The following is a 26387-nucleotide window of genomic DNA, read 5'->3' on the forward strand; positions in this document are numbered from 1 at the left end:
TTTATATATTACTAGCGGGCCAGGCAGGCGTGTTCCGCGCCTGCCTGTGTCTAACTTATGTACCCAAAAAAAAAGATACGCCTTATGTTATGGTGAGTTTGTTAATAAAAGATTTTTGTTGCTACTAAAAAAAAGCAAGGGTAATGTTGGTATTATGAAAATTCTACCCCAAAACTCATGTATTCTTTTTATATATTATAGTATAGAATAGATATAGATGAAAAAACCATAAAAAAAAAGAGAGGAAGTTAAGGGCAATTATGGAATAATTAAAAAACCATAAAGGAAGTTAAGGGCAAAATGGACCAAAAAAAATCCAGCCCAAACTCCCTTATCCCCTTTATATATTGTTATAGATAGTATAGAATAGATATAGATGAAAAAACCATTAAAAAAAAAAGAGAGGAAGTTAAGGGCAATTATGGAATAATTAAAAAACCATAAAGGAAGTTAAGGGCAAAATGGACCAAAAAAAATCCAGCTCAAACTCTCTTATCCCCTTTATATATTGTTATAGATATATTCATCTAAAGCCTATTTATTTAATCATTATAGAAGTAAATCAAAATTCGCTAAAAAGGGATAAACACTATTTATCCCAGTAACAATTTTTTATACTAAAAGTTACTTTTTTTTATTCTTTAAACAATGTTTTAAGCGCAATTGTCAACATTTTACTTTCTTATATTGTTATTGTAGATTGTGATCGTGAATTGGAGTTAAAGCTAAACGGAAGTATTAAGAATGAATTGATAGATAAGTGGTCCGAGATTTAGACTCTTTTAAATCTCTTATTAATATTCACCAATTGTTAGTTTGGTTCAGTAGTGATTGACGCTGAATTTGGTAGGGAGAATCATAATTTGATCCCTACAACTGCGATCAGAAGAGGCTAAAATCACTTACTAACCCCCGAACTAAATAAAATTGATGGTAGAAGAAAAAAATGTCTTAATACTCTTTTAAATTATTATTTTTTACAAGAAAAAATATTAATCTTCTTTTTTTTGCGGTAAAAAGAATATTACACTTTTAATAATTAGTAATAAAGCATATTCCTTTTGACTAATAATAATTTCCTTTTATTGATGCAATGATTAAGGCAATATACGTGGTTTAAGAATGAAAATATTAATTATCCTCGTTATATTGAACACTTATGTTTTAATAAAATGAATTGAATTTGCTTTTGTAAAAAAAAATAAAAATCTAAATAAATATAAATAATAATAGTAATAATGTGTGCCTTGAGACATGAGAGTGATTAGTAACCATCAGAGACATCTACTGGAACTAATATTATGTCTCTTTGTTCATGTATATATAATATCAAAAAAGGGAAAACTATACAAAGTTGGGTGGTTAATCCTTACCCAGAAGAAAGCAAAAGAATGTATTAAATAATAGGGATTCGTTGTTGCCAAACCTTTGGTGCATTTGTTCTACCATATGTTAGACCTATAGTTTCTATTGATGATCAACGAGTCTCTTTTACACTTCATGATGGAGGCATATTGGACTGGGCAATGGGCTTAGAAGCAAATTCAACAAGCCGAATTAATATAAGAAAGAATATTAGGCCCAAATCCAAAAAGCCCTAAACGTCATATTAGGCGACTCAAGACCAAGGCGTGACCAACGACAACATGGCAACGCCCAGAAGTGAATTCCGCATGATTATAAAATATCTTCTTCTTCCCTGCGACAGCAACTGACTTGGGAAGGAAGAAACCAACCTCCCGCAACCGCCATAGCTTGGAGACCAAGGTCTTTATCCCTATTTTTACGATGTGTCACCGAAGAAGGCGCTGTAGACCGGATTTCTAGGAATCCTTACTTGGAGAAGAAGACTAGAGGCTCTATAAATAGCTCCATGCTTTCATTTGCAAAGGGATCCTTTTTCTGACTGATAAAACTCCCAGGGTTGTTGGGATTGAACCAAGTGTAACCACATCATTTAATCAATAATACAAACCCCTTTGAGTTTTTACCAGAACATTTTGGCGCCCACCGTGGGGCTGCGGTAAAATCATTTGATCCCAGCCTACCACAGCAATTAGACGAAAAAATCAAACATCTCCACATGGCTGGAGAACATGGAAACAACGATAATTCTAGCGTTAACACCTTGCAAGCCGCCGTCATAGAAATTCGGCGTTTGCAGACCCAGATCGCGGCTATCGAAGCCGAAAGAACACATGAGAAAGAAAAAGCAAAAATGATTTCAGAAGAGGAGGAAGGAGAGAACATCATGGATGTACAGCCTTTGGCACAACATTTATGGGATACACAAGTCACGGAAGCGATCAAAGTTCCTCACCTTCCTACCTTTGATGGAAAAACTGACCCTCGAGAGCATCTGATGGCAATTGGAACACAAACTGCCATAATCAATGCTCCAGAACACCTAAAATGTAAACTACTAGCCGGCACCTTCAAGGATGTAGCCTTGCGTTGGTATATGAACCTTCCAAGAAATTCAATAGAAAGCTACGCGGATTTTCACAAAAAATTCGTTCACCAGTTCGCCGGATCGAAACACGTGAAAGTCACGTCAACTAGCCTATTCTCCATTCGCCAAAACCACGGCGAATCGTTGCGTAGTTTTCTAGCCAGATTCAGCGAGGCCACCATCAAGGTCTCAAATCCAAACCAGGAGATGTTCGTGGCGGCCTTCCACAATGGGCTAAGAGCAGGACATTTCAACGAATCCCTAGCCTAAAAACCAGCCTCATCAATGCAGGAGGTAAACAAAAGAGCGGAGTGTTACATAAAGGGCGAAGAAAGCAACGCCGAGAAAAGGCAAAGAGACGCCAAGGAGAAGGAATATGTAGGCCGTGCTACTAGAACCCCAGAACACCCGCGACCAAAAACGGGAAGTCATCAAGGAAACACATGGCAAAGGCACCATGGTAAGCCATACCATCAACCACCAAGGAGAGAGTTCAGGAATCACCCCGCCGAGGAAGGGTTTACGCCATTAAACACTTCAAAAGTGTACGTGTTAAACGAAATTCTGGCCAGTGGCTTGGCAAATCTCCCCCCAAAAAGAGCCAACAATATCCCCATGGGACTCAACGACAATGCCTGGTGCGCCTACCATAGGTGCAGAGGTCATTCTACGGAAAAATGCTTCCGCCTAAGAGATTTGATCGAAGAACTGATTAAAAGCGGACACCTCCGAAGGTTCATTGACGATGCAGCGCAAGGCCGAGTCGTCGTGCCAAAAATCCCCAGGCATGAGCCACGAGATACTCCGGGACCAAGTAAAGAGCCTCCAAAGGAGAGGATCGCTGTTAATACAATAGCGGGGGGGTTCTCAGGAGGAGGGGAGTCAAGCTCAGCAAGGAAAAGATATGTGCGTCGAGCCATCTCAGAGATATATCTCGTGAGACAACCCCAACCACTCGACATCCCGGATTTGGCATTTACTGCAAGGGACGGCCTGGAGGTAGCGCCCCATGACGATGACCCTTTAGTAATACAAGTCCAGATATGCCAGGAATAGATGAAGGGGTGATAACACATAAACTATCAATATCACCCAACACAAAACCTGTCTCCCAGAGAAAAAGAAAAGTTGGGGAGGAAAGGCGAGCTGCAATAGCAGAGGAAGTGGAGAAACTAAAAGAGGCTGGATTCATTGAAGAGATAAAATATCCCTCTTGGTTGGCTAACGTCGTCATGGTGAAAAAGGCCAACGGAAAGTGGAGAATGTGCGTGGATTTTACGGATCTAAATAAGGCATGCCCCAAAGACCCATATCCTTTGCCCAACATTGACAGGTTGATTGATGGTGCTTCAGGATGCAAAATGTTGAGTTTTATGGACGCCTACTCAGGGTATAATCAAATAAAGATGAACCCCATAGATGCCTGTCATACAGCCTTCATGTCGAATACCTGTAATTATTTTTACAACGTTATGCCTTTCGGGTTGAAGAACGCAGGAGCAACATACCAAAGGTTGATGGACAGGGTTTTTTCCGAGCAAATAGGAAAGAACTTAGAGGTATACATTGACGATATGGTAGTGAAAACTCCCGAAGGAAATCGCCATGACGAAGACCTTTTAGACATCCTGGGATCAGTAAGAAAGTACAACATGAGATTAAACCCAGCGAAATGTTCCTTCGGGGTGCAAGCAGGAAAATTCCTAGGTTTCATGCTCACCAACAGAGGAATAGAAGCCAATCCAGAAAAATGTCAAGCTATCATAGACATGAGAAGTCCTACATCTGTGAAAGAGGTCCAAACTTTGACGGGCAGAATAGCGGCATTATCCAGATTCTTATCATGCGCGGGCGAAAAGGGCTTCCACTTCTTCGCATCCCTTAGGAAAAATGAAAGATTCTCCTGGACACCCGAATGTGAAGAAGCCTTCAGACAATTAAAGGAATTTTTAGCATCGCCGCCCATCTTGACGCGCCCATTACCAGGTAATATCCTATACCTTTATCTCGCAGTTTCTGACAGAGCCTTAAGCTCAGCTCTGGTTCAGGAAGTGGAGGGTGAAGAAAAGCCTATATATTTTGTAAGTAGAACCCTTAGAGGAGCAGAAACAAGATACCAGAGGATAGAGAGGTTATCTCTTGCGGTGGTTGTCACAGCTAGAAAATTAAGACAATACTTTCAAAGCCACAAGATAGTTGTTAGAACAGATTACCCTATCAAGAACGTCCTCAGAAAGCCAGACCTAGCAGGAAGGATGGTAGCATGGTCCGTTGAATTATCAGAATTTGATATCACTTTCTCGCCTAGAGGGGCCATCAAATCGCAAAGGCTGGCTGACTTTGTATTAGAAATGTCTACCCCGCCAACAACTGAGAAAGCTGCGACGTGAACCCTCTCAGTAGACGGAGCCTCCAACGTACGAGGAAGTGGAGCCGGAGTAGTGCTGGAAGGACCAGATGGCGTTATGATAGAGCAATCATTACGTTTCGCCTTCAAAGCCAGCAATAACCAGGCTGAGTACGAAGCCTTGATAGCAGGAATGAAGTTAGCAAAAGACATGGAAGTGAAGGAGTTAAAAGCCATGAGTGATTCCCAACTGGTAACCAACCAAGTGTCAGGAAAGTTTCAGACGAATGAACCACAGTTAATCAAATACGTAGAGGGAGTGCAAAATCTAGCTAAACACTTCGACTCGTTCGAATTAGTTTATGTCCCTCGCGAGCAAAACATGAGAGCAGATCTATTGTCAAAACTGGCGAGCACAAAGAAACCAGGGAGCCATAGAACCGTTATCCAAGAAACGATCAAAACTCCCAGCATCGGCGGAGAAGATTTGATGATGGTGATAGAAGAAGAAGATTGGAGATCGCCCATTATACGATACCTCCAAAAGGATGAACTCCCAAAAGAAAGGGAAAAAGCTTTCAAATTGAAGAAGACGGCGGCATGGTACTCTATGGTAGGGGATAGGCTATACAAAAGGGGATTTGCATCCCCCCTCCTCCTATGCGTCAGCAAGGAAGAAGCAAAACATATTATGTCTGAAGTGCATGAGGGCTCATGTGGCAGCCATATCGGTTCAAGAGCTTTGGCAGGAAAAATATTAAGGGCAGGTTTTTACTGGCCGGACATACACGATGACACCGCCATGTACGTAAGAAACTGTGATAAATGCCAAAGACACGCTAATTTACATCACATGCCTGGAGAGCCATTGAAATCAGTATTATCCCCATGACCTTTTTTCATGTGGGGGGTGGATATTGTTGGACCATTCCCAGTTGGCTACAAACAAGCAAGATGGATCATCGTCGCCGTTGATTATTTTACAAAATGGATTGAAGCAGAGCCAGTATCTAGTATTTCGGCGGAACAGGTCAAGATTTTTTATTGGAAAAAAATCATCTGCAGATTCGGCTTGCCTAAGTACATCGTGTCCGATAACGGCACTCAGTTCGCCAGCGAAAAGGTCGTGGAATTCTGTCATAGCAAAGGAATCAAAAACACCTTTATATCAGTGGAGCACCCACAAGCTAACGGACAGGCTGAATCGGCAAATAAGGTTATATTAAGGGCATTGAAAAGGAGGCTAGATAGCAAAGGCGAGGCTTGGGTAGCCCACATCTCGCCCATCCTGTGGTCCTATCATACCACTCCCCAATCCTCAACGGGAGAAGCACCATTTACAATGGTTTATGGCTCAGATGCAATGATCCCGGTGGAAATAAATCCTCCCAGTTGGCGCAGAGAAACCATAACGCAGGAGGAGAACGATAGAGCTTTGGAAGAGAACCTAGACATGATCGAAGAAAGAAGAGAGAGAGCACACTTCAGAGAATTCGCCATAAAACAAAGGGCCGCTAGGCGTTATAATACGAGAGTCAAACAGAGAAGTTTTCAAGAGGGCGATCTAGTGTTGAAAAGACCCATGGGAAAGGATAAAGGAGGGAAGTTCGCGGCAAACTGGGAAGGCCCCTTTCGTATACAAGAAGCCTTTGAAGGAGGAGCATATCGCTTAGAGACTATGGAAGGAAGAACCCTCCCAGGACGTGGAACATAGCAAACTTGAAGTTCTACTACAGTTAGTTACGGAGCATCACACCACGGGCGGAAGAATAAGTAAATTCATTCCTTTTCAGCACTATTTAAATGATGTATAAGAACCATTTCCATTAATAAATAAAAACAGTGAGACACTCTTTTCCCCTGTGCAAACTGGGGTTTTTATCGAGGCTCATTGAATTTCAAAATTTTAGTAGTTTTTATTACACATGTTTTCTTTCACAGTCAAAATATTTACGTCAATCAAGGTCAACCTGATTAAGTAACGGGCTCTGAATAAAAAAGAAATTAAATCACGGTTGAAAGGCCCTGGCGTCACCCGTAGGGGGCGTCAAGAATAGAAATTAAATCAAGGTTGAAAGGCCCTGGCGTCACCCGTAGGGAACGTCAAGAATAGAAATTAAATCAAGGTTGAAAGGCCCTGGCGTCACCCGTAGGGGGCGTCAAGAATAGAAATTAAATCACGGTTGAAAGGCCCTGGCGTCACCCGTAGGGAACGTCAAGAACAGAAATTAAATCAAGGTTGAAAGGCCCTGGCGTCACCCGTAGGGGGCGTCAAGAATAGAAATTAAATCACGGTTGAAAGGCCCTGGCGTCACCCGTAGGGGGCGTCAAGAATAGAAATTAAATCAAGGTTGAAAGGCCCTGGCGTCACCCGTAGGGAACGTCAAGAACAGAAATTAAATCAAGGTTGAAAGGCCCTGGCGTCACCCGTAGGGGGCGTCAAGAATAGAAATTAAATCACGGTTGAAAGGCCCTGGCGTCACCCGTAGGGGGCGTCAAGAATAGAAATTAAATCAAGGTTGAAAGGCCCTGGCGTCACCCGTAGGGAACGTCAAGAACAGAAATTAAATCAAGGTTGAAAGGCCCTGGCGTCACCCGTAGGGGGCGTCAAGAATAGAAATTAAATCACGGTTGAAAGGCCCTGGCGTCACCCGTAGGGAACGTCAAGAACAGAAATTAAATCAAGGTTGAAAGGCCCTGGCGTCACCCGTAGGGAACGTCAAGAACAGAAATTAAATCAAGGTTGAAAGGCCCTGGCGTCACCCGTAGGGGGCGTCAAGAATAGAAATTAAATCACGGTTGAAAGGCCCTGGCGTCACCCGTAGGGGGCGTCAAGAATAGAAATTAAATCAAGGTTGAAAGGCCCTGGCGTCACCCGTAGGGAACGTCAAGAACAGAAATTAAATCAAGGTTGAAAGGCCCTGGCGTCACCCGTAGGGGGCGCCAAAAACAAAAAAATGAACAGCGAAGAAAAGCAAGATTATCAACATCACCAAGAGGAAAAGCTTGCACGCACTCAAAACAAGGCGACATATCGCCATACCAGCTACAAACAACAGGTATAAACTTATTTTCAAGCAACTCACAATTATGTTAAAGTGTCAAAGAAATCGCAGGTGTAAGGGTAAAAGTTTACGAAGAAAGAAAGGTAGGAGGCGTTATTTAATAGCGCAATATCAAAATAATCCGCAAAAGCATGAAGAAAGAAAATCAGACAAGCGAAGAAATTAATAAAAAACCCACTGAAGGGCAAGATGTTCAGGCCACAAAAGGGCACACAGAATAGTTACAAAAGCCACAGAAGGGCAAGATTTAATCTAGTACAACAGAAGAATAAAGCATTCACTGAGGAGGAACGTAAGGAACGAGCTTGCCATCAACTATCTGCTTCATTGCATCGGCCTCGCCTAGGCGCTCAACATCTAAATCAGGAAAGAGCAGCTTAACCTGCTCGATCGCAAAGGCAAAACCCTCATCATATTGATTGGCTGCACAGAGTTGAAGCTCGTTGATATCGTTCTCCAACCTAGCCTTCTCATCAGCCAAGGTCCCAATAGACAATACCGCCTCATTCTTCTCCTTGGATAGCTTAGAGAGTTTCTCATCCTGGGCAGCAGCATTCTCCTTAAGCCTGGTCTCAGAAGCGGCATAGCCTTCTTTAATCTTGGCCAGCTTCTCTTCATACTCTTTCCTCAACCTCTCCGCCTCGCCTTCCTGTTCTTCCTTCAGCTTCTTGATGTCTGCCTCCAGCTTGGTCTTGGTCTCAGTATACCTCTTCTCAATATCAGCAAGGTTATCATCAACGGTCTTCACCTTCTGCTTCGCCTCTTGGACCTCTTGTTCTTGGCGATTCGTCAGCAAGTAGTTGAGAAGAGTTCCTTTAACTTCATACTCCAAAGCCTTCCTCCTCAAATCTTCAGTAGAAGTGTTGGTAAAGCGAGTCATATCGCCAACCATAGTCACCCCCCTTTCGATGAATTCAAAAGGATCAAAGGAGCTCCAAGTAAGAGAGGCACCGGCGTCGGGGTCTTGAGAGGAGCTGGAAGCCACACCTTTGCCTTTGGAGGCGTACTTGACAGTTTGAGTAGTACTCTCGACGCTCTGCTTTTTGGGAGGAGGAGGAGCGACACCCTCGGTTTCCTTGGCTCCAGGAGCGGTTTTCCCCGGGATCTCGACACGAATCCGCCCTTCGTGCTTCTTCTTACTTCGCCCTTCTTTGGCAGCAGCTTCCTCCACTTGTAGCTGCTTCAATGGGTCGACCACAGCAACGGCGGGATTGGCCTTCTGCTGGCGAGCTTTTGCCAAAAACGCCAATCTCTCCTCATTCGAGATAGTTCTCATTCTCTCTACAAAAACAAGGAAGGCAAAGAAACACAAGTTAGTAACGAGGCGAGATCAACATTAAACAAATAAAGAAAGATACAAATTCATTACTTACGTAAATACTCTGTCAGGGCTTCACTATTACCCTCACACCTAAGAATGTCGGCGGTATCCATAAGAGCATAGGAGTCAAGGAAGTTGACAGTATCTTGCTCAAAATCGCTTAAGGCCTCAAAGATAGCACCCTTGATAAGCCTAGGGTTATCGGTCCAGTAGAAAGGAAATAGAGGATCATCAACCTCATCATACATCAAGTCGGAAAATTTCTCATCACTACGAACCCGAAAGAAAGAATTCTTAAAGTTCTTGAAGTTGGAAGCATATAGATTCAGAAGACGACGGTTAGGTTGACTGCTAAGGGAGACCAAAGTTTGAGGTTTTAAGTTCTTTATGTGGTAGAAAGAGAAAAAAACGCCAATTGAGGGCTCCAGTTCGAAGCCTAAACACATTACCTCGTAGGCTTTGATAAAGGCCCAACTATTAGGATGGAGTTGGGTAGGGGCGACGTTAAGAACCTTCAATATCTCCGCCTCAAAGGGAGTAAAAGGCAACCTAATGTTGAGGGGTTGGATCACGCCAGTATAAAGGTAGAAATAATGCGGCGGGTTGTCATTCTTAGAAAATACAAACTCGTCCTCTCTGACGGGTTCGGTTATAATAGAATCTTCATGAGAGGGGTCAGAAAGCTTGACGGCTTTCCTAAAGCTCCTCACCATCTCCATACTGGTATACTTTGAAGAAACTTCCATGGTGACGGGAGTATAACCAGCAACAACCAGATCTTGACAAGGATTCTTCCGCTTTCCTGTGAAAGAGGAAGGGGAGATTATGACGCAATCACTGTCATTACCACTATCAACACTACTACTATCACTATCACTATCACTACTACTACTCCCAACATCAAAACCCCATAATTCCGAGTAAAACCCTCGGCTATTAAGGACGCCGTTAGCCCTAGTATAGTGGGCGCGAACTTGTTGCGCCCATTCGAGATAACTAGGAGAAGAAATAGGAACCCTCCCTTCATTATCATCTAACTCCCTCAAAATAACCATCTATCCAAACCTAATCAGAAAACTAGGGTTCCTACTCAAGACAGACCAAATTGGAGAAAAGGAGTAAGGTATAAAAGTAAAATACCTTAAGAAATTGACAAAGCTGGGAGCAATAAATTGGAAGCGTCCTAACACGAAGCGTTGAACAAAGGCTTGCTGGAGGATCGAAGAAGGATATGCGAAAAAGAATACGAATTTGCGAGAAGAAGTAAGTAAAGGGAAAGAGAAACGGAGATACTATTTAAAGAAAGAAACCTTTTCGGCTGGTTGAAGTCCAGAAGTTGAAGCAAGAGGTAACGCACGCGTCGTCGGATTAAATACGTGTCAAAAGCGTGTATCCCGAGAGTAAGTTTTGGAAGATTTATCGTCAAATAGTTATTATCCTAAAGGCGAAGTTGAAGTCGCCTCGAAGCACAACACGCCTCGAGAATGACCACGCCAAAAGTACGAGCCTCGCCTTTTTAAGGCGTAACAGAAGTTAAAAGGGAAAAACGCCCAAAAGAAAAAGATTCAAGATTAAGGAGAAAGCAAAACGCAGGAACAATAAATTCAGTCCTAGACCAAAAAAGAGATCTTTATTAATTTCGAAAAATAAAGGTACAATGATATAAAGCAAAGTTACAAAGAAAAACTAGTCCTAAAAATCCTATCACTCGGATTCCGAATCCTTCTGCGCAGGCTCAGGAAAAGTCATTTTGGATTCCACGGTGACCCGGGACCCCTCTTCTTCACTGGACGAAGAAGCACGAAGCTCAGGAGGAATATAGGTCTCCAGAAACGAAACGTAATCCTCATCACCACTACCAGAATCGGAGGTATCTGAGGAAAGAACGATAACCTCCACCTTTTTGACCTCTTTAGACCTTCGGGAGCGAGTGGAGTTAGAGGTAGATACCTCTACCCTTTTCTTCCCTCGCTGAGGTTGAGACTTCTCAGCAGCAGGTATTTTGGCATTACTCTTTTCCATCGAAAGGATTCCAAACAAGTTGATGGAAATTCGAGTTTTAGCAGACTGCAAAGGGAGGCGGTACTAAAAGGAACAAAAGAACAACACATAAGGAAAGGAAATTGCTTAATATTCAAATTTTTTGCAAAGGAAATACAGCGGAAGCAAAGAAACAGAATGAAAATAACGAAGGTTCAAAGATACGGAAACAAATTACAAACATAGGAAAAAAGACATAAAAGAGCAAGCAAGTAAAGACTTCATGGCATGGTAGAACTCCCCAATTCACCAGCATCGGCGACGGCGATACGGTGCATTTCCTCCAGTGCCCGTTTCACCCTCTTCGCCTTCACCATGTTTTCTTCAATGGGCTTCAAATCTTCTTTCAGCTCGCCCTGCTTGTCCAAAAGGTCCACCAAAGAGTGACGTCTGGAAATCAGCTTAGTAACATCATCCCTAATCTCACCCTGAAGAGCCCTCTTCCTCTTCAAGAGTGGCTTCATCTCCTTGTTCAACATCGCCAAACGATCATCCACCCTTCGCTCCTCGTTAAAGCATATACCCAGGATCTCCTCTTGCACATCCATGGTCTCTTTCGTGATCTCTATCTGGCTGTCGACAGCTTCGGTAACTTCGGCATGGCATTCTTTGACATTCTCCACAGCAATCACAAAAGATGGACTATCCTTCAACTCCTTCTCCAGACGCAGCACACTGTCAAGAAAACGTTTCTCTTCCTTGGTCAACCTCCAGCAATAATCATTAAGCTCTTTGACAAACTCCGAGAACTCACCAAAATCGTCCATTAAGTCCTCCGTACTCAGGGTCAACATACGCCGGAGCCGCTTGATGACGGGGGAAGCAGGGGATTGACCACATTCAAAGGGAGGATTTTTGGGAGACATACTGCAAAAAGAAAACTCTCAAGCAAGCAGGTGAGAATGTGATGGGTTGATCCCAGCATCGAATGCTTCATTTTATAGAAGAAAAATCTCATCGTGGCTGCAGGAAGTGGAGAAACGGTTAGTAAACATGGTGTAAATAGAACAACGTGCACTAGAAAATGGGTAAGGACGTGACAAGATTCACCTCGCGCCAAAAATTTTAAAGGGAAATTTGAATCATATTCAAGCACTTCGCTCCTATGGATTTCGTGCTTGGGGGGCTGTGGACTGGGCAATGGGCTTAGAAGCAAATTCAACAAGCCCAATTAATATAAGAAAGAATATTAGGCCCAAATCCAAAAAGCCCTAAACGTCATATTAGGCGACTCAAGACCAAGGCGTGACCAACGACAACATGGCAACGCCCAGAAGTGAATTCCGCATGATTATAAAATATCTTCTTCTTCCCTGCGACAGCAACTGACTTGGGAAGGAAGAAACCAACCTCCCGCAACCGCCATAGCTTGGAGACCAAGGTCTTTATCCCTATTTTTACGATGTGTCACCGAAGAAGGCGCTGTAGACCGGATTTCTAGGAATCCTTACTTGGAGAAGAAGACTAGAGGCTCTATAAATAGCTCCATGCTTTCATTTGCAAAGGGATCCTTTTTCTGACTGATAAAACTCCCAGGGTTGTTGGGATTGAACCAAGTGTAACCACATCATTTAATCAATAATACAAACCCCTTTGAGTTTTTACCAGAACACATATAAATAATTTCTTCTCAAAGAATCGATGATAGCTTAATCACACTAATCTTAGTCAAATAACATATCATGTTGTAAATTATTTCACTTCTTCATTTACTTGTAGCAATGTTGTGCAAGACAATGACTTAACTGAAGAGGTTATTCCATCTTTAGTTTTTGGTATGTGTATTTTTTTAATGTGTTCCTTATACATAGGACCGGAGGGAGTATGCTGTTAAGGATTTGGATTTCTTGTTGTACAAAAAGCATGTTGTACTGCATCATGGCCGTCCGATCACGATCCAACAGATCAGATCTGTAGTGATTGTTTTTTACTGTATTTAATCTAAACTGTTGGATCATGATCGGACGGTCTGGATGCAGTACAGCATGAAACTGCGTGTTGTACAGTTGGAAGGAGGTTTTTACTAATAATTGGAATATTGTAGTGTCATTCCTAATGGATATTCTTTTTTTTTTTTTTTTGAGGTTCCTAATGCATATTCAATTAGGGCTTAACTATACATTTGGTCCCTTACGTTTATTTTAGGTTTCAATTTGGTCCCTTACGTTTAAAAAGTATCAATTTGGTCCCTTACGTTTATTTTAGGTTTCAAGTTAGTCCTTTCCGTCAATTTTGTCACATGTGTCAGTTAATTTGCATATGTGGACTGACACGTGGCACTTGGACACGCTGACACGTGTACTATTCAAACGGTGTTAGTGACAAAACTAACGGAAATGACTAACTTGAAACATAAAATAAACGTAAGGGACCAAATTGATACTTTTTAAACGTAAGGGACCAAATTGAAACCTAAAATAAACGTAAGGGACCAAATGTGTAGTTAAGCCTTCAATTAGTCATTATGGACCTATCAATATGCTTCATAAGAAATCTTTTGGTCGCAATCTTGTTATCAAACTAGATATTGCTAAGGGCTTTGACACAGTTGATTGAAATCAATATTATTTTATGTAGCTGGATAGAAACAATTCTCAAATCTGTGAAGCTCTTAGAGTCTGTTTGTTACAGAATAAAAAAATAGTGATTTTGATGTAAAATAATTTAGATATTAATTTTTAGAGATTTTTGGAAAAATTGAATTTACTTTGTGTTTGTTTATTATAATAAAAATCACTTTTTTTAAATAAAATAATCTTTAGTTTGTTTGGATACAACTTATAAAAATGATTATTTTTTTAATCACAAATAACTTTCTTATTTTAACATTTCTTTTCTCTCTCCTCTAAAAAAAAATCTATTATTTTATTTAGTAGCTTATCATTTTTAGCTGTTTTTTGATTATTTTTAGCTTCTGATTATTTTAAAAATCTATAACAAATAGATGCAAAACAATTAAAAGTGATTATTTTCTAAAATAAGCTATAACAAACTACCTCTTAGTAGCTTCTCATTTTTAGCTGTTTTCTGATTATTTTTAGCTTCTGATTATTTTAAAAATCTATAACAAATAGATGCAAAACAATTAAAAGTGATTATTTTTATAAAAGAAGTGATTTTTTTCTAAAATAAACTATAACAAACGGCCTCATAGTTTATTTAAAAAAAAATCACTTTTTTTATAAAAATAATCACTTTTAATTGTTTTGCATCTATTTGTTATAGATTTTTAAAATAATCAGAAAACAGCTAAAAATGAGAAGCTACTAAGAGTAGCTTATAAAATAATATATTTTTTTTAGAGGAGAGAGAAAAGAAATGTTAAAATAAGAAAGTTATTTGTAATTAATAAAATCACTTTTATAAGTTGTATCCAAACAAACTAAAGATTATTTTATTTAAAAAAAGTGATTTTTATTATAATAAACAAACACAAAGTAAATTCAACTTTTCTAAAAATCTCTAAAAACTAATCTCTAAATTATTTTACATCAAAATCACTATTTTTTTAATCTGTAACAAACAGACCCTTAATCTCTATCAATGAAAAATAAGAGAGGTATTTAAGTAATTAAATTTTATCGGGCCAAAGTCGAGCAATTGTTAAATTTGGGAGGTTAATAGCGAGCAATTGAAACTCTGAGGGCCAAAATCAAACTATTCTAAAATTTAGGGGGCCAAATTGCATTTAACCCAAATAAATTTTAACTTAGAAGACACACACTACACCAATGAAACATTTTTTAAATATTTTTGGAGATTTTTTATAAATTTTGTTTATTTTTTTAGTCTGTTACACTTCAGATTTACCCAAATAGTGGTCTCATCTTTGAATCTTGTTGACGACTCTAGATATTTTTTTTGAAAAAATAAAATGACATTCAGTCATTCAAATTGATATAATACATCAAATACAATCACATATTCAACATCGCTAAAAATATAAAGGATGAAGTTGTAAAAAAGTCGTAACATCCAAATTAATAGCATACAATGGCAAAATGCTACTATAAATAATACTCTCTCTAGTCTTGAATGTAACAAAAAAACACTCTTTAAGAAAGTGCGTAAATTATATTAAATGCGAGAACAAGTATTTCATTTCCAGTATTACCCTTACTTTTTTTTTAATAATGAGGGCCTAAGCCCGAAAAAAATTACATGGTAATGAAACGCGGGGTCGCTATCCCTAATACATCAGCTAACATCACATTGTGACACTCTTTAGGACAAGTCTCATAATACACCATAGTCGCGTCAATAGTGCATCCCACATTAGCAAGCACGTCGGCACACTTGTTTGCTTCACGGTACGCGTTATTAATCACAACTTCCCAATCAAGCTCTAACATACTCCAGATACACATGACTAAAGCTCCACCTAGCGGTCTCCCATAACCGGATTTGCGAAGCACTTGATTCACAAGACTTGAATCCACTTCCAAATCAATTATAGTAAATCCCAACCTTCTAGCATACCTCAGCTCTTCAAACACTCCCCAAAGCTCCGCAACATAAGCACTACAAAATGCCCAAGTTCTTAGCAAACCCACCCCTCCAAACACTGTTGCTATCACGTATCACACCTCCACGACCAGCTGCACTACCTTCCTTATATGCATCATCCGTATTAAGCTTAACCCAACCTTCGATGGGAGGCTTCCATTTAATCGTCGCTTCTGTCCTTTCCATAGTATGCAGCACCATCTGCAACAGCTGTAACTACATTTATAGGTCGCCGCCCGAAACGGTTCGTCGTGTTCTTCCTTATTCCGCCATGACCAAAGACAACAACAAGCCGTAGCCCAATAATCCTTCCAAGCAATGTCATCACTCCATTTCCGCGAACTGTAAAGATTCAAGTCTATTCACTGTTGCCAATTTCCTAAAGAAAAAAAAATGCTTCTCAAACTGTCCTCCACCACATTTAACCATAATGGCATAACTGACAGATAGTCTCGTATTGCATGCAATTCATTCTCGACAATACCACCACAAAACCGGCACATAGCATGACCTAACCCCATGCGGTTCTTCCTAGCGTTAGTTAACAAACGCTCATGCAACATAAGCAAAACAAAACTGCGAACCCTATAGGAAGAACAAATAACTTCCAAACCTTATTCCAACGCGAATTATCCTCCATGTGATGAATTTCACTTAAAAGTATTGATTACATTTGCACACGTGATTGTTAAAACTCGAACTAGAAGCAACTCTTGATATTCTTCTTCCACAACTGCGTGATTACTATTCAACTTTTGATATTCTTCTTACACTATAGCCTAATTAAAATTGGGTTAAATAAGTTATTGGTCCCTATAAATATTTCAAATTTTAATTTTAGTCCCTATAAATTTTTTTAGCAACTTTTGGTCTTTGAAATATTTTCTGTCACAATTTTTAGTCCCTCATTTTCAGTCAACTTTTGTGTACTTTCAATTTTTTTAATGAATTTTTGTATTCATGTCTTTAATATTATCAGAACATATCCTTTAAAAATTAATATTTAATTCATCCCTTGCTTAAAAATTTTAAAATTTTGCAAGAGACATTACGATAATGTACATGTTTATTGCCACGAAAAAAAATTTCGAATGACATACATAGTTGAATAAAAAGCATAACCATAAATTGTGACAGAAATTATTCGAGGGACAAAAAAAATGCTAAAAACGAATTTGAGATATTTATAAGGATAAAAAATACATTGAACCAATTAAGTATGTGTTTGCTTCTACGGCGATAAGAATTGATTTTGGCAATTGAGTTTGACAAAATTAATTAATTTTGATTAAAAGTGAGTTAAACAAAATTGATTTATGTTTGAATATACTAATGTAAACGTGATTCTTAACATTGTAGTAGCTTTCGCTTTTGAGACTTTCAATTTTTTGTTGTTGCTTATATATGAGACCGCAAGAAGTATAATAAAATTAAAGTGACCGAAATATCAGATAAAAAAAAAAAAAGTGACCGAAATATCCAAGTCTCTAGATCTGCAACGTTGATGCCTAAATTATTGATTGAATCTATAATTGATTGAAACAGATATTTCAATATGAATCAAATGAATACCACAACAATCGATAAATCAAATAGCATCGTACAAGACGACAAACAACACAACGCCACACTTAAACCATGAAATCACAAAAACTCAATCTATATAAAAATCATTTATTTTATATTAAAAGAAAGAAAAAAGGTATTGAATGGTGATTTTAGGCCAAAAATAGACCCAAATCTTTTCGTTTTACAACCTTTTTTTTCTTCATAAAATAAAATTATAATTTACCTTTTCTAACTTATAACTTATTTTGATAAATTAGGGCTAGTTTGGATTAACTTATTTTTTAACTTATACACATAACTTATACAATTTTTATGTATTATCATAAGTTTGTCAAGGTAGTTTATAATAAATAACTTATAAAAATATAATTTTCAATACTATGAACTTATAAAATAGCATAAAACCTAATTTATATTACATAAGTTGTTTGCATAAGCTAAAAAAAAAGTTAATCCAAAAGACCCTCGGTTCAATTAGCTTATAACTTTATGTAAAAAAGAAGAAGCTTAAAGCGTATAATTTATAATTTTTTCTCTCAATTTTATTCCTGTCATTTTATTAGAGTAAAAGTAAATATTAATTAAACATATGTTTTTGTCATTTTATATTTATAAATCACTTCAACAACTAATTTTATCAAATATTACAAATTTAATCAATTAATTTATCGGCTATAAGTTCTTCCACTATAAGTTAACTTAACCTTATCCAGTATTTATTGTCGAACAAAACCTAAATATCTAAATTACCAAATAGGTGAATATAATAATTTTGAATTCACCGATGTCTACTTTTCCACGCATTCGGTGTATCGATATCCGTTCAATCATGATTAGACAATAAAAGAAGTGCAATTTTTTTTTATATCAAAAAGTTTTAATTTTTTTTGTCAAGTAGCCTAGTGTCTAGAAAATCCACCTTAAAGATGAATAAGTGGAGTGTCCCGGGTTCGAACCCAGACTCTTGCAAATATAGTGCGATGTCCCTACAAACTGAGCTAAGTTCACAGGGACAAATTTTAAATTTTACTCAATAAGTTAAAAATACCAAATTTAAATGTTGATCATCCAATTTAAATCAAATAGCCACCGTAAAAAATTTACCCTTAAAATAAATACATAGAATGACTGGAGTTTGAACCCCGAACCCTTTAATGCAATATTCTGTCGACTAAAGTAAACTTTAGCAATATAATACTATGTGGAGTATAAATTATAATTATATTGTGACAAAATCGTTTGGGTTGTAATTTTTTTTTGGGTAAACCGGTTATAAATCCTTTTATATATTAAGACAAAAAACAAACTTCCCGTCTAAGTGTATAATTATGCCGCCCAAACTTCATTCTTTTTTTTTTTTTACAACCAAACCTTATTTATACATTTTGTTTGTCTATACTGCTAACATAAATTTGAACCTATTAATCTTCCAAAAGTTCAATTTATATTCATTCTCATCCCAAGGCCTTGCAATCGTATTCGTGGGATGGTTTTACTCCCTTTGCCACTGGTCACATGATTCCAAAGAAGTCTAATTTCATAATTATTCTACATGTTTCTATATCTTTTCATTAATTATTTTAAATTTCAAAATAGAATTATACTAACATGTGTTATAAATACTGTAACGCCCGAACTAAATTGTCTAGAATATTTAGCCGAGACATATATAATTGAATCTGAGTACATTAAAATTACAGAATAATTACTTGAATTTTACAATATCACGATAATAATGTGATAATCCAGTAAAATACAGCGGGAGAGAATTATATTCTAACTTAACAGATTAACATAAAAACAAAGAAGAAGACGACAGTCTTCTAATCCGATAATTTAAGCTCAACCTTGATCATCAGTTCCTGCCTGGTCCTTTCTCCTGTTAACCTGTTTTCCTAAAAAAAAATTGAAAGTCGTGGGATGAGACTACTAAGCCTCAGTGAGTTCCTACTACCCAACTACTGGTGACTATACCGGGGCAACTGAAACTAATAGTTTCTAACTTTAACCTGAACCTGAATATCTAATAGTCTAATCCTGACATAATCCTGAAGTTTTCATAATATGATAATAAAGAAATAGAATAAGGTAAACCACGTTAAGGTAAACCATAATTAATAGAATAATAAAATGAAATAGAAAAATAATCTATGAAGTCAATTACTTCATTCCTTTTATATTTCAGACAATGACACATTTTTCTCTATTTGATAAGTATGAAGTTTAAGAATAATTTTTTTTAAGCGTATCAATTTCTCAATTCCACATTTTTCCAATTCATTCTATAGTATAGTCATTCGAGGAGTTTCTATTATTTTATCAGTGTATTTGTTAAATATCACATGAAAAATTAGACAAATAAAAAAATAATGAGTAAAAAAATAGAGTACAACATTTATTTATAAATAATAGTAAAAAAACATTTATAAGCATGATTTAAATCCAATAAAAAATAATATGAACAACAATTCTTTTTTAATAAGTAAACATATGATTAAAAAAAATGACAATAAAATATAAAAAATATAAATAAATACTTAAAACTCTAACATCAATTGATAATACTTAATCATAATTTGAATAACAAACAATGTTGTTCTTCCGTATATGGACCTGCAAATAAAGAATTATAACTCAAAATTAGTGCAATTTTCTGATTGTAGAATTAAACTTGAATATTTTATTCACTCCTCTGTTCCCAATCCACATGTTATTTATCCCTCGTAGTCATCTTCATCAGTCTCTGCAAGAATCCAAATAGTAAATAAAAGTTACAAAGATAGATGAATAATATTTTGGCTTCTTAAAAAGAAGTTTACAATTTCTACCAAAAAAAAATAAGTTTACAAAATATTATTGACTTTAGAGAAGAAAATGATTTCTTTTTTTTATGTTGAATCCTCTTATTGTAACCTAACACAAATAAACAAAATACCTGCAAAGAAAAACAAATAAAATTTAGATTTCATTCCACTTGAGAGCAACAAAAATTATATTGAACAAATAAATAAGAAATAACCAACAATAGCAATAGATTTTTTATTTAAAAAAAAAAACCAACAATAGCAATAGATAGAAAAAAAAGTAGTGAAAGGCTATGTTTTGTTACTATTGCGGACTACTAGGCCATACCGATGATACCTGTGATATACTTTATTCAGCGGAGGTGGACGATGGAACCAGAAACTGGGGACCGGAGGTGAGGGTGGAGACAAAGAAGCCTAGGGACGGTGGAGGAGGTAGGTGGCTGAGGGAGGAAGGGCAAAATTGGAAAACCCCTGATCAAGGAGAGAGACAGACAAGTTTAGACATTAATGGCTCATCAAAGGCCACTTTGAATGCTGCAGAAAGGGGAAAGGAGGTTTCAAAAAATTTACTAGCAGAATTAATAAGGAATCCTTCCACTTTAATTCCAAAACATAACAAACAAAAAATAATTGAGGAAGTTAATGGGGGGCGGCTACATCATTAGGAGAGATGGAGGAATGTAGTAAGGGAGTAAATGAGGAAGGTTATGATTCTGACATAATTATTGAGGAGAAAAAACGGAAAATTACTAATTCACATTTACCACGCCAAGTCAGCAACATTGAAGGAGAAGAGAGGATGATGGTAGATGCAAATGAAAGGGTAGAAGCCACCAAGAATCATGGAGTACACGTGGCAGCTGACATGGATGGTTCTCAAACGCAAATTTTTTTATCGGCGGGTCCTGGCAAGCAGGCCTGCCGGGAAAAATGAGTATTCTCAGTTGGAACTGTCGGGGCCTGGGCAACCCGAGTGCAGTTCCTACCTTACGTGACCTCGTTCGGAAGTATAAACCGGATGTCATTTTTCTATGTGAAACTCTTGTTCATGCAAATAAAATAGAGGAAGTACGTGTTCGTTTGGGCTTTGACGGATCTTTTGCTGTCGATAAAATTGGACGAAGTGGAGGTCTAGCTTGTCTTTGGAAATCCCCTTTCGAAGGACACTTGATCAACTATTCAACCTATTTTATCAACATGGAAATTCGTCATCAACAAATTCCAACTTGGCGGTTTACGGGTTTCTATGGAATCCCGGACGGTGAGAGAAGAAGAGATTCGTGGGACCTTTTACGAACTCTGGCACAAGACAACTCCCTTCCATGGTGTATCATGGGAGATTTTAATGATATTCTTTCAAATGAAGAGAAGAGAAGCAGGGTTGACCATCCACCTTGGAGAATTCGTGGTTTCCGAGAAGCAATACAAGATTGTAATCTTATTGATATCCCACTACAAGGATATCCGTTCACTTGGATACGACGTAGGGGGAAGCCTGACATAGTGGAGGAGAAATTGGACAGGGCGATGGCTACACAGAGATGGATTGATTTATTCCCAAACTCCAAATTATCAAATTTAATAGCAGATAGGTCTGATCACTCATCTATTCTATTAAGTTTGATTGATCGTGATAATAGAAATGTGAAGAGATCTTTCCGTTTTGAGAATGCATGGTTGAAGGAGAATGAACTTCAGAATGTTGTTACTAGCTCTTGGAGGCGCGACGAGGAACTAGAGGTGTTGGAAAAATTAAATCAATGTAGGGAGGATCTTGAAAGATGGGGAAAACAAATGCGGTTACGTTTCAAAAAGGACATCGATCAATGCCGAGTTGAACTTGAAGCTTTGAGGGAGGATGAAGCTTTCCATTAGGAGTACACAACCACACGAAATAAGATGAGTCTCTTACTATCCCAAGAAGATGCATTTTGGAGACAAAGAGCAAAGGTCCATTGGCTACAAGACGATGACTCAAATACCAAATTTTTTCATGCGATGGCAAGCACTAGAAAGAGGACTTGTGCAACGTTGCAAAAAATTATTTTGATACTTTATTTAGCAACAACACAAGTACTTCAAAATCTATCTTAAATTATGTGCCTCGAACAATCAACGAACAAGATAATGATATGTTGATGGCCCCGTTTGTGAAGGAAGAATTTAAAATAGCTTTGTTCCAAATGAATTCAGATAAATCACCGGGTCCAAATGGTTTCAACCCGGCATTTTATAAAAGATTTTGGGATATTAGCGGGGATGAAATTTTTAGGACAGGGGTTATGTGGTTGGAGCAAGGTGCTTTTCCCTTGCAAGTTGTAGAAACAAACATTGTGCTTATTCCAAAGAAAGACAATCCTGTCACCATGAAGGATTTTAGGCCAATTTCTTTATGTAATGTTCTCTATAAAATTATTTCAAAGGTGTTGGCGAATAGATTGAAATTGTTATTACCAAAATGCATTTCTCAAGAACAATCAGCTTTTGTAGAAAATCGATCCATAATTGATAATGTGATGGTAGCTTCTGAAATTTTGCATCATATGAAGTGTAAATCGAGGGGACGAGTAGGAGAGGTGGCCTTGAAAATTGATATCAGTAAGGCTTATGATAGAGTCAATTGGGGATATGTGAAAAACATGATGAGGATGATGGGCTATCATGAGAAATGGGTCAATTGGATGGGATTGTGTATGGAAAGTGTGCAGTATCATGTGCAAGTTAATGGAGAGAGGGTTGGTTTGCAAACACCGGGTAGAGGACTCCGACAAGGGGATCCTTTATCTCCTTATCTTTTCATCATATGTGCAGAAGGTCTTTCGGTCCTACTAAAAAGACTAGAATCTCGTGGAGAAATTCACGGGGTGAAAGTTTGTAGGGGATCACCAATACTAACTCACCTTTTATTTGCCGATGATTGTTTTTTATTCTGCAGGGCTGAAGAAATAGAAGCTACCGTATTGGTAGAAGCTCTTAAAAAATATGAGGAAGCATCAGGCCAGGCTATCAACATGCAAAAGTCAGAGATTTTTTTCAGCAAAAATACATCAGGTGAATTGAAGGAGAAAGTGCAAAATATTTTGCAGGTAATTGAAAGCACGGGGTCAAATAAATATCTTGGCCTACCATCTATGGTGGGTAGAAAAAAGAAGGCTATATTTAATTACATCAGGGATCGCATCTGGCAACGCATTCAGAACTGGTCAGGCAAACACTTGTCAAAGGCAGGAAGAGAAGTCTTAATCAAATCGGTGGCTCAATCTATACCAACATATTGCATGAGTGTTTTTCTTCTCCCGACAACTCTAGGTGAAGAGATTCAATGAATGCTAAACTCATTTTGGTGGGGATCAAATCGGAACAATGGAAGAGGCATCAATTGGTTGAGTTGGGACAAGTTAACAATGCGGAAGGAACATGGCGGTATGGGATTCCGACATCTATATGGATTCAACTTGGCTATGCTAGGGAAGCAAGGTTGGAAATTAGCAACCAACCATGATACTATAGTGGCAAGAATTTTCAAAGCTAGATATTATCCAAGAGGGAATTTTTTTGGGGCCAATTTGGGCCATAATCCAAGTTTTATATGGCGTAGTATCCACACTTCACAGGTAATTGTCAAGGGAGGCATTAGATGGCGGTTGGGAGATGGAAAGAATATTAGAGTTTGGCGTGATGCTTGGTTAAGAGATGGAGCGGACTCTTATGTTACAACTCCCATGATACTAGGAAGGGAGGACATGTGTGTTAATGATTTGATAGAGGAGGGTGGTAGAGAGTGGAGAAGGAGCTTAATTATGGACTCTTTCAATGAGAGAGATGCTCAATGTATTTTAAGTACTCTTTTGTTTGGTGACATGCAAGAAGATGTGCCTAGTTGGAAGCATTCAAGAAATGATGAGTATAGCGTCAAATTGGCTTATTATTACACGATGGAAAATCTTGTGGATAATACGGGTTTGAGAGTTGAAGGAAATTGGGGAAAAATTTGGGGATTAAAAATTCCACAAAAAATGAAGGTGTTTCTTTGGAGAGCGGCGAGAGGATGTCTACCGACAAGATATCGACTCCAACGGAAGGGTGTAAATTGTCCTCATACTTGTGCTTATTGTCAAAATAATTTTGAGAATGATTGGCATGTTTTCTTTGGTTGTGTGAAGGCACAAGAAATTTGGGAGGAAGCGGGGCTATGGTCTTTAATTGAAGGCATGTTTGAATCGGCTGAAGGTTTTGTTTCTTTATTTTTCTCTCTATTAGAACTATTGTCACAACATAATATTATCTTGTTTGTTGCTGCCTTCTGGTGTATCTGGAAGAGAAGAAATCAAAAGATATGGGAGGATATTGAACTGCGTCCATCAGTCTCTTTACAACTAGCAACCGACATCATTTACCAATGGAAAACAGCTCAAATATCTCATCAAAAACAGCAGACCAGCACTGCTATTTTGCCACATACAGTAGCAGCGAGAAATGTTCCAAGGGAGGAAAGCAGTGTCAGCGCTAGTGCATCAGCCGTACATGTAATATGGACACCTCCGGTGCAAGGTATGCTTAAATGTAATGTCGACGCAGCGATATTTAAGGAGCAAAACTGTTTCGGTGCGGGTATGTGTTTAAGAGATGACAAAGGAAATTTCATCCGTGCTCAAACAACATGGAGTTATGGCAATCCACTTCCATACGAAGCAGAGGCATGGGGATTGAAAGCAGCTATTTCTTGGTTACGAAATTTAGGCGTTGCTAATGTTGTTATAGAACTAGATTGCAAAGTAGTGGTAGATGGCATTAGCGGTAAACTAAATCTACGTACAGAATTTGGTGCTATGTTAGACGTGTGCAAAACTTCTTTACGTTTATTACAAAACTTTAGGATAAGTTTTATCAGGAGACAAGCCAACAATGTTGCTCACTTGTTAGCAAGAGCGGCGTTGTCCTTTGCTAGTCGCCAAGACTTTGATTATATACCATCCTGTATTGAAACTATTTTGATTAATGAAATGAGTTAAGATTGTTACGGTAAAAAAAAAAAAAAAGGTAGTGATTCTGTCAAAAAAAAAAAGAAGAGTAGTGAAGGTGAGAAGAGAAAATAGAGAAGGGGCGCTGAGACACTCAATGACTCTCACTCTTACATGTTGACCCGTATATATAGAAACTATAGTAGATTTTTGGTCCTTAATTTTTGAAATTTCCATACATTTCAGCATTGATTTAATTTAATCAATATATATTCTAAAAATGAGTTGGTCAATAATCAAAAGTTTCCATATGTAAAATTTCAATTGTATCAAAATATTAATATATAGACATTTGTTCATAAAACCTGATTGATCAATTTCTATATTTATAATCGAGCAAAATAAATACTATGAGTTGGTTGGATATGTGTAGTCTCTAATAGGTTGACACATAGGAAACCTATAAACAAAGAGAATTAAAATTAAAAGAAAAACTTAAATAGGAGTTTTAAGGAGTTTTAAATGTGATAAGAAGATCAAAAACTACCAAAATTGTGAACATAAAACTCAAAAAGTTGTAAACAAATGACACATATGCAACTGATGCTTGAGAAGATACCATGTAGGATGAAAACAAAGTTCGCTAAGCAAGAGAATACCACATAGGAAAGTTTTCATGAGAAAAAACTCCCAAACATATAAATAATAGATAGTACTATCACATACATTTAGAGTATAATGTCTATTTTGTCCTTCCACTTACTACCAAATAAGCTTGTGTCCATTAAATCTTCCCTCTTTATATAATCACTTATGCCAAAATAGTCTCTAACAATCTTCTCTAATTAATATTCTTTTATTAATTAAATCTGGATGTTACAAAAACACATATAAGATTCAAATTAAATATTAAAACTTCGCATAATATGAAAAATTTAAGGTGAATGATACAAATCTTATTTAAACATTTACCAATATACTGTTGAGGTGGAAAATTTTCTAATAGATTCACAAATAGTATTTAATATAAAAGAAATTAATAGACACTATTTGTGAACCTATCACAATTGTCCAACTCAACAAGTGTACTAATACATATTTAAATAAATATTTATCGAAGAATTCACCAAAAGTTAATATTTAAAAGTTAAATTTATAAATTCTAAAAAAATGTTTTGACATTTATCTCTTTATTCTTTAACATGTGAAGGTCATATGTTAATTTTTTTTAATTAAATACAATATAAATATTACTCTTTCTGTCTCATGATAATTGTTGCATCTGCAACAGAAAATTTATTTTAAAAAATTGTCACTTT

This window comes from Trifolium pratense, linkage group LG7 (genome assembly GCF_020283565.1).
Source record: "Trifolium pratense cultivar HEN17-A07 linkage group LG7, ARS_RC_1.1, whole genome shotgun sequence".
Lineage (NCBI taxonomy): Eukaryota > Viridiplantae > Streptophyta > Magnoliopsida > Fabales > Fabaceae > Trifolium > Trifolium pratense.